Below are 9242 nucleotides of genomic sequence, written 5' to 3'. Positions count from 1 at the left end.
GTTGGTGAAAGGGCTGGAGGGAGGCAGCATGTCTGGCCTTGCAGTAATAGGCCTTGGGTTACTGCTGGTAATCCTGCCTTCCCCTTGTAGGGTTAGAGGAGGTCAGAACATGTGGCCTCCTTGCCGTTTTTGTACTGAGTTATTTGTTTTAAAGGCTAGGGACTATAGTTTTGTGGGACAGCTTGGTCAACTGGCAGAACACAGTTCACAAAGACAACGTTCTACATCCTACTTTGGTGAATAACAACTAGGGTCTTAGAAGCCTGTGAGCAGCCACCTAAGATACGACCATTAGTCTCTTCCAGTGCAAAGCAAAGAGTGAAGAAAATCAAAGACTCAAGGAAGCAATTAGTCCAAAGGACTAACTGCAGTCAATTACTTAATATGGCTTTTCTAGCCATAGTCTTTGTAACTCCCATCAAATGCCTGGGTGGGACTATACAACTGTCAGTTGCTTGTGGCACACCAAGGGGATTAGATAGCTTCCTAACAACATAAGGTGCATGGTACCTTTGTGGTAATGGGGCCATGCAAATAAGGTGTACAGAACCCTAGTGTGGGGATTGGTCAGTTCTGCCATCCCATTAAGCTTAAATGAGCCAGCCCAGAAGGGCTGTCAGGGCGACCTGACTACCATCAAGAATTACAGACAGGAAAGGAATGTGTCCTTTGGACCCGGGGTCCCTATGCTGGGACCCTCCTCAACCCAAGACACAGAGAGATAGTGAGAAGCAGAGGCAGCAACACCAGGTGACCAGGATGTGACAGTGCAATGGGCTTCGTACCCACACGCTGAGAAAGCTGAGCACCTTTGGGCAGGAGGCTTGCTGGGCCAGTGGGATGCCTCCAGGCACTTGGTGAAGCTCTGCCGACCCATGGAGCAAGAAGGCTGAGCACCTTCAGGGCGGGGCTTACTGGCAGAGTGGGTGCCACTGGTCACTTATTGGCAGAGCTGAAAGAGCTCTACAACATTTGCCTGAGTAGGGCAGAGTCCAAGGGCCCACAGGGCTGAGAGGCTGAGGACCAGAGAGAGGTGTGCCTACAGACATTGCTGACAAGAGGCTATCCTGATTGAAGAACTGTATCCCGAGTTGTTTCTGATCCTGAATTTACGACCTGTTACTTCCCTAATAAACCCTATAATTCTAAGTAATGTCTGTGAGTTGTGTGTGGCCACTGCAACCAATTATCAAGCCCAGAAGAAAAGTAAAGAGTGCTGTGGGAGGGGCAGCTGCTGTCAGAACTGGTAAAAAGGTGGGCAGGTGGAGGCATGTCTGACCACTGGCTCATAGGAACTAGCCCTGGACGCTGACCATTATTTTCCTTCCCCCTTGTGAAGTCAGCGGAGATCAGGCATGACTCCACCATGGCATTTTCACACTGGTAGACCACAGGAACCACAGCCTCCACAAGCCGGACTAAGTGGTGCCCAGCTACCACTACTAACTGCTCTGACCAGGATCACAACAGAAGGTCCCATATGAAAAAACCACCCGCAGTCATCGCGTTGACTCCCACTCACAGCAATCCTATATAACAGAAAACTGCCCCATAGGGTTTCCAAGGCTGTAAACCTTTACGGAAATAGATTGCTTCATCTTTCTCCCAAGGAATGGCTGGTGCTCAAACAGCCAGTCTTTTGGCTAGCAGCTAATGCTTTAACCACTGCACCACCAGAGCTCTTTGGAGCCATATAGAGTGAGAGAGAAATGTAGAACAAAATTCAAACTCCTAAAAAAAAACAAGACTTATGGTCTGATAGAGAGTGGTGGAACTCCCAAAACTATAGCCTGTAGACACCCTTCAAATTCAGAACTGAACTGCGATGGTTATGTTTGTATGTCAACTTGGCTAGACCTGGTTGAGTGGCTGGGCAGCTGGATGTAGTATTCCCCATGACGAGACTGGTAACCAACTCCATTGTAGAATCTACTGTGAGCAGCTGAGTAGCTACCTTAGGGATGTGTATATAAGGAGAAGCTTTGAGAATGGTCTCTAGCCTATGGCACGCTTGGTTCCTGAATGTAGCTGTCTCACTGTTGAGAGCCTGCCATGCTCTGCTGACCTTGGGACTTAAATGGACTTAAGTTAATGGCCTGCCGTGTGGTTTGGTAACATCGGGACTGTGCCTTTTGACTTGTCAACCTTGGGGCTTCTCAGCCTCAGCAGCCAGCAGCTGTCTGAGTGAAGAAATGCCTGTAGCTCCAGTGGGCCAGGAGCAGGAGGCAGAGCTGGACCCCAAGGTTGAGGAGCTTTCACCCAGCCCCTAGAGCCTGGCATTTTGAACTTGGACTTAAAGCCTCCAGATTGTAAGAATAAACTCCTGTTTGTTAAGGCCATCCCATTTGTGGTATATTCTTGTCAGAGCGGCACTAGGTAAACAGAACATGAACCCACTCCCAAAGACCATCTTCCAGCCAAACAACAGCCACGCCTATAAAGTAAACAATAACATTCGTGAGAAACATGCTTCTCAGAACATTCGACTATATGAGGAATTAAGAATAAAATTTTCTGAAAGCTGGTATTTTGAGTTGTAGTATTGGCAAAGATTAGTGAAAGTACTACGTACTACCAGAAGAACTAACAAATCTGTCCTGGAAGAACTGCAGCCGGAAGGACCAGACTTCGTCTCACCTACTTTGGTCATGTTGTCAGAAGGGACCATTTCCTGAAGAAGGATATCATGCTTGGAGGGTCATCAAAAAAGGAGAAGGCCCTCAACAAGATGGATTGACACAGTGGCTGCAACAATGGGCTCAGGTGTAGCAAGGATCATGGGGCTGGCACAGGACCAGGCAGTGTTTCGTTCTGTCATACACAGGCTCACTGTGAGTCACAGCCAAAGCGACAGCAGCCAGCAACAATAAGTACCTTTCTATGATACGCAGTACTGTGTACAACTCAGCAACTAACATACCCACCACTGCCCTCTCAGAGTTTATACCCTAGAAGGGGATCATTTACTGAAATCTCAGGGTGTCTAGGATTTGACATTTGAAAATACAAGAGTTGTTCTTTTAAAATAGAACTTAAAAAGTTCCGTATGTCACAGACACTTCATGTCCTTTTGTTACATGTTAGAAAGATCTGTAATGTTAGCACTTAATCCAATCATATTCCCACTAGGGTATGTGAAAGCCATATAGGGCGCCAACCAATAAGAGAAGGGGGGTTTTGTTTTCAACAAAGATGATATTAGAATCTCTCACAACTCAGTCTTGAGAAATTTTTCATATTTGGCTCTTCTTACTGATAGACTGAGTTATTAGAGTAAAATTCCACCATAGATAAGAAACAACATAACCATTTAGCCTCCTGGCAAATTACGCTCAGCGCCCACTTTCTCAAAGTGACAAATATCAAATCGTTCAAGTGGAAAAAACCTCCGAAGCATGAAGACAATTGTGCATTGCAGCAAGTAGTACAAGAAGGAAATCTTTTTCCCCTATCTCTGCAGCAAAAGACTCTGAACTCAGGAGGATAAAGTAACATGACTTGTATTTTAACTATTACCGGTTCAGAAATTGAGTCCTTCTTGGAAAGGCATCTACATCTGACCTCAATACAGCCAAGAATTTCATTAAGTACCATCTCTTTTCTTTTCTTCAAAACCCATTTGCTATCTCCTTGCGTTAGCACCTTGCTCAGCTAACGTAGAACATAAAAACAGGGCAAGAGAGTGAGACTAATGGCTTCTCAGAGCTCCCACAATCATCATAAATCAACCTACTATTACTTTCAACAGAATATTCCAACACCTTCTACAAACAGGTATTTCCACCGGAAATCTGAGGTTCAACCAGACACAGCAGCTTAATAAATCACATCAGGCTAGTTGTGACAGTACAGATAGTGACCTGAGCTTCCTACTTCAGGCCAATTATAATCACTTGTATTTCTTCCTTCCTGCCAGGCACTACGAACTCTAAGAATCCTCGTAACAACACTGCAGGGTCAGTACTATTAATCCCATTTTACTGATACAGAAACTGAGATCCAGAAAGCTCAATTATCTTGTCCAAGGTAGAAGAAGTAGTTGAGCTGGAATTCCAGCCCAGGTCTGCCTTACTTCAAAAGCCCATGCACTTTCTCCTACTGCTTTGCTACCCAAAGTATGGTCCCTGGACCAACAGCATCAGCATCACCTGGAAGTCTGTTAGAGATGCAGATGCTGAGACCCCACCCCAGACCCACTGAATCAGAATGCGCATTTTACTAAGATCCCCAACTCACTTATGTGCTCATTAAAATTTGACAAGCTGTGTACTACATCATTCTGCTTTTCTGAATGTCACTACATCCCTTTCTATAGATCAGTGGTTCTCAATGTGGTGAGGAAGATGATGTTTTCCCCCAGGGGGCACTTGAAAATAGCTGGAGACATTTCTGGTTACCACAACTAGGGGGTGCTACTGACACCTGGTGGGTAGAGACCAGGGAACCTGCTAAACATCCTACAATGCATAGAACAGCTCCCCACAATAAGGACTTATTTAAAATAAGTCAAAATATAAATAGTGTCATCATTGAGAAACCTGCTTCTAGATGATAATATTGTTCAGCACCTAAAAAAAAGTCTTTTTAATGGTAAAATTATAGCTGAAGATAGGTCATATGAAATCTCCTTTCCCTATGGGCTGGTCATTCTCCTAATATTTCACAACTTTTACCAAATAATAATTTAGATCAGGGGTCAGGAAATTACAGCCCATGCAAATCCAACATGTCATTGGTTTTTGTGTGGTATGAGAGCTAAGAAGACTTTTCACATTTTGAAACGGTTGAAAAATACCAAAAGAGTTTATATCCTAACTTGTGAAACGTCCATGAAACTCAAATTTCAATGTCTATAAAGTTTTATTGGAACACAGTCGTGTCTATTCATTTATATTCTTACTGTGCTTTCTTTCATTTTTTAACAGCTTATTGAGTGTTAATTCAAATACCATACAATTTAGCCATTTAAAGTGTACAATTCAATGGTGTTTAGTATATTCACAGTTGTGCAAACATCACCACTTGAAAAGAACATCTTAATCACATGAAAAAGACACCCACCCCTCTTAGCTATCAGCTCCCTACCCCTCCGTTCACCCTTCCAGTCCTAAGCAACCACTAATCCATACAGATTCATCCACACAGATTTCCTTATTCTGTACTTTCATATGAATGGAATTATATAACATGTGGTCTTTTGTGACTGGCTTCTTCCACTTAGCATGTTATTTTGAAGGTTCATCCATGAAGTAGCATGGATCAGTAGTACATTCTTTTTTAGGTCCAAACAATATTAATTGTGTGTATATTTTGTTCATTCATTACCTGATGGACAGTTGGCATGTTTTCACCTTTTAACTATTATGAATAATTCACTACGAACATTCATGTACAAGTTTTTGATTGAACATATGTTTTTGATTCTCTTGGGTATATACCTTGGAGTGGAATTGCAAGTCATACGGTAATTCTATGTTTAACTTCCTGAGGAATTTTTTCCACAGAGCTGCACAATCTACATTCCAATCAGCAGTGTTCTGATTTCTCCACATCCCAGTCAATACTTATTATCTGACTTTTTTATTCCAGCCATCCTACCAGGTGTGAATCGATATCTCACTGTGATTTGCATTTCTCTAATGATTAATGAGCTCTAGTGGTGTAGCGCCTAAGACATTTGACTGCTAGCCAGAAGGCTGGCTATTCTAAACCCACCAACCACTCCTCAGAAGGAAGATTGGGTAAGCTACTACTGCAGAGATACCACCTCCGAAACCCAAGGAGGGGTTGCTATGATTTGGGATCAACTCAATTGGCTGTGCGGTTTGGTTTTTGTTTTAAATGATTAATGACATCAAGCATCTTTTCATGTGCTTATTGGGTCCGACTCAATGGCACATAAGAACAACACTGGCCATTTGTAGATCTTCCTTAAAGAAATGTCTACTCAGATCCTTTACCCATTTTCCAACTGGGTTGTCTTTTTATTATTAAATTTTAAGTGTTCTATCCTTTATCAGATGTTTTGCTAATATTTTTCCCATCCCATGGGTTGTCTTTTCACTTTAATATCCTTTGATACACACAAACTTTAAGTTTTTACAAAGTCCAATTTATTTTTCCTTTTGTTGCTTGTAATTTTGGTGTCCTATCTAAGAATCCATTGCCAAATCCAAGGTCATCAAGATTTACCTCTATGTCTTCTTCTAAGAGTTTTATAGTTTTAGCTCTTACATTTAGGTCTTTGACCCATTTTGAGTTACTTTTTGTACATGATGTGTGATAAAAATCCAACTTAATTCTTTCACATGTGGCTACCCAGTTGTCACAGTACCATTTACTAAAAGACTATTCTTTCGCCACTGAATGATCTTGGCATCCCCTGTAAAATCAGCTGACCATAGATCTATTGGTTTATTTCTAAATTCTTAATTCTATCCTATTAATCTATATGTCTGTCCTTATATCAATACCAGTGTGTTGACTACTGCTGCTTTGTAGTAACTATCAGAAGTCTGAGTCCTCCTATTTTGTTCTTTTTCCTCAAGACTGTTTTCAGCTCTTTTGAGTCCCTTGCAATTCCATATGAATTTTAAAACAAAGAAGGCAGATGGGAGTCTGATAAGGATTGTACTCTAGGGAATACTACCATCTTAACAAGAAGCCCTAGTGGTACAGAGGTTGGCTGCTAAACGAAAGGTTGGCAGTTCAAACCCACCAGCAATTACACAGGAGAAAGATGTGACAGTCTGCTTCTGTAAATATTACAGACTTGGAAACCCTATGAGGCAGTTCTATTCTGTCCTTTAGGGTCACTATGAGTCAGAATTGACCTGATGGCATCAAGGGTTTGTTTGTTTGTTTGTATCTTAACAATGTTGTCTTCCAACAGAGAATGTTTTCCTATTTATTTGGATCTTCATTTCTTTCAACAACACTTTATAGTTTTCAGAGTATAAGTTTTGCACATCTTTTATTAAATTTTTTAATGTATTTTATTCTTTTTGATGCTATTATAAATGGAGTTATTTTCTTCATTTCTTTTTTGGATTGTTCATTACAAATGTTTTTTTATATATATTAATCTTATATCCTGCAACCTTGCTAAACTTGTTTATTAGTTCTAATAGTGTTTTAATGGATTTCTTAGGATTTTCTATACACAAGATGATGTCCTCTGCAAAGAGACGCTTTTACTTGGCGTAGTGCCTAAGGCATTTAACTGCTAACCAAAGGCTGGTGGTTCAAACCCACCAGCCATTCCTCAGAAGGCAGGCTGGGCAATCTACTTCTGTAGTGATACTGCCTCAGAAACCCATGGAGGGGTCACTATGAGTTGGATACGACTTGACAGCAGTGAGTTTGGTGTTTTTTTTTTTTTTTTTTTGTCTAATCTTCATGTTGGGAGCTCTGGTAGCATAGTGGCTAAGACACTTGTCTGCTAACCAGATGGCTGGCAGTTCAAACCCACCAGCCACTCCTCGGAAGGAAGGTTGGGCAATCCTACTTCCATAGTGATACTGCCTCGGAAACCCAAGGAGGGGTCGCTATGAGTCGGGTTTGACTCGACGGCACATAACAACAACAAATCTTCATGTCATTTCTTTCTTTCTCTTATCTAATTGATCTGGCCAGAACCTCCAGCACAAAGTTGAATAAAAGTGACAGAGTAGATATCCTTGTCTTATTCCCTATCTAAGGGGAAAAGGATCTACTCTTTAATCATGTTAGTAGTGGGTTTTTCATAGATATCCTTTATCAGGTTGAGGAAGTTCTCTTTTTCCTGTTTTTATGACAAGGTGGTATTGAATTTCGTCAAATTCTTTTTTCTGTCTATTGAGATGGTATGATTTTAAAAAAATTATATTGATATATTACATTAATAGATGTTGAGATGCTAAACCAACTTTGCATTCCTGGGGAAATCCCACTTGGTTATGGTGAGTAATTCTTTTCCTATGTTGCTGGATTTGGTTAGCTCATATTTTTTTTGGGGGGGGTTGTGTATATATTTACAAGAGATATTGATGTGTAGTTTTCTGGTGATGTCTTTGTCTGCTATCAGGATAACGTTTTGCTGTCTGGTACTGCCAAGTTGGTTACAACTCACAGCGACCCCACGTGACAGCAGAATCACCCATAGGGTTTTCTTGGCTATAATCTTTATGGAAGCAGATTGCCATGTCTTCTTCCCACAGAACTGCTGCGTGGGCTCAAGCTATCAACTTCTAGGTTAGCAGCTGAGCCCTTAACTGTGGTACCACCTGGGCTCCTTATCATTATAATAACTGGCCTCTTATGAGCTGGAAAGTGTTCCCTCTTCTGTTTTTGGAAGAGCTTGTGAACACTGTTCTAATTCTCTTTTTTTTTAAATGTTTGGTAAAATTCAGTAACGAGCCATCTGGGCCTCAGTTTTTCTTTATGAGTGGTTTTTTAAATAATTCAATCTCATTATAGGTTTATTCAGATTACCTCTTCTTGAGTCAGTTTTGGTGGTTTTTTTTCTTTCTAGGAATTTGTTCATTTCATCCAAGTTATCTAATTTGTTGGGTATAATTGGTAGTATTCCTCTATAATCTTTCTATTTCTGTAAGGCAGATAGTTACGTTCCCACTTTCATTTCTGATGCTATTTACTTAAGTATTTTCTTTTTTTGTGGATTACTCTAGCTAAAGGTTGTCAATCTTGCTATTTTCAAAGAACTAGCTTTTGGTTTCATTAACTTCCTATTCCTTTTTATTAATTCCCACTCTAATTATTACTATTTCTTTCCTTCTGCTTGCACTTCTCTTTCCAGTATCCTAATGTGAATGGTTAAGATTATTGATTTGAGCTGTCTTATTCCAGGTTCTCTCCTGCAAACTAGCCAATTTATAGATTAGACTGTATCTTCATTAAATCTGTGAATCTCCTCCCAATTGCCTTTCACCACAACCTCCAACTTTTTTTCCCAAAAACATTTTACCTAGTTTTCAGTGAAGGTTTACAGTTTAGACTCCTATTCAGCAATTTCTACACAAGTTGTTCAGCCACGTTGGTTCCATTCTTCACAAGGCATGAACATTCTTAGTTCCGTCCTAGCTGTCTCATTTCCATTAATCTAGTTTCTCTGCCCCCTTAAATTCTCATCTTTGTTTTAAAGTAATTGATCATTTGCTCTCATATATGTGATTTTTCAAAGAACAACAGTGCTTACAGGTGGTATTTTTTTGAGCCAATTTGTTATTCGGCTACAAAGTGAC

At 40.8% G+C, this 9242-nt stretch overlaps 1 protein-coding gene across 1 annotated transcript in view; it reads right to left on the bottom strand.

Moving 5' to 3' along the window:
* The window catches only part of NF2 (neurofibromin 2), a 74077-nt gene that overhangs the window by 62110 nt on the left and 2725 nt on the right, over nucleotides 1-9242 (bottom strand). The gene's annotated exons all lie outside the window — the stretch shown is intronic.

Source organism: Orycteropus afer, unplaced genomic scaffold (genome assembly GCF_000298275.1).
Source record: "Orycteropus afer afer isolate SDZICR_OR568_19922 unplaced genomic scaffold, OryAfe1.0 scaffold00197, whole genome shotgun sequence".
NCBI classification, from domain to species: Eukaryota; Metazoa; Chordata; class Mammalia; order Tubulidentata; family Orycteropodidae; genus Orycteropus; species Orycteropus afer.
This window is presented reverse-complemented; position numbering and strand designations above follow the sequence as displayed.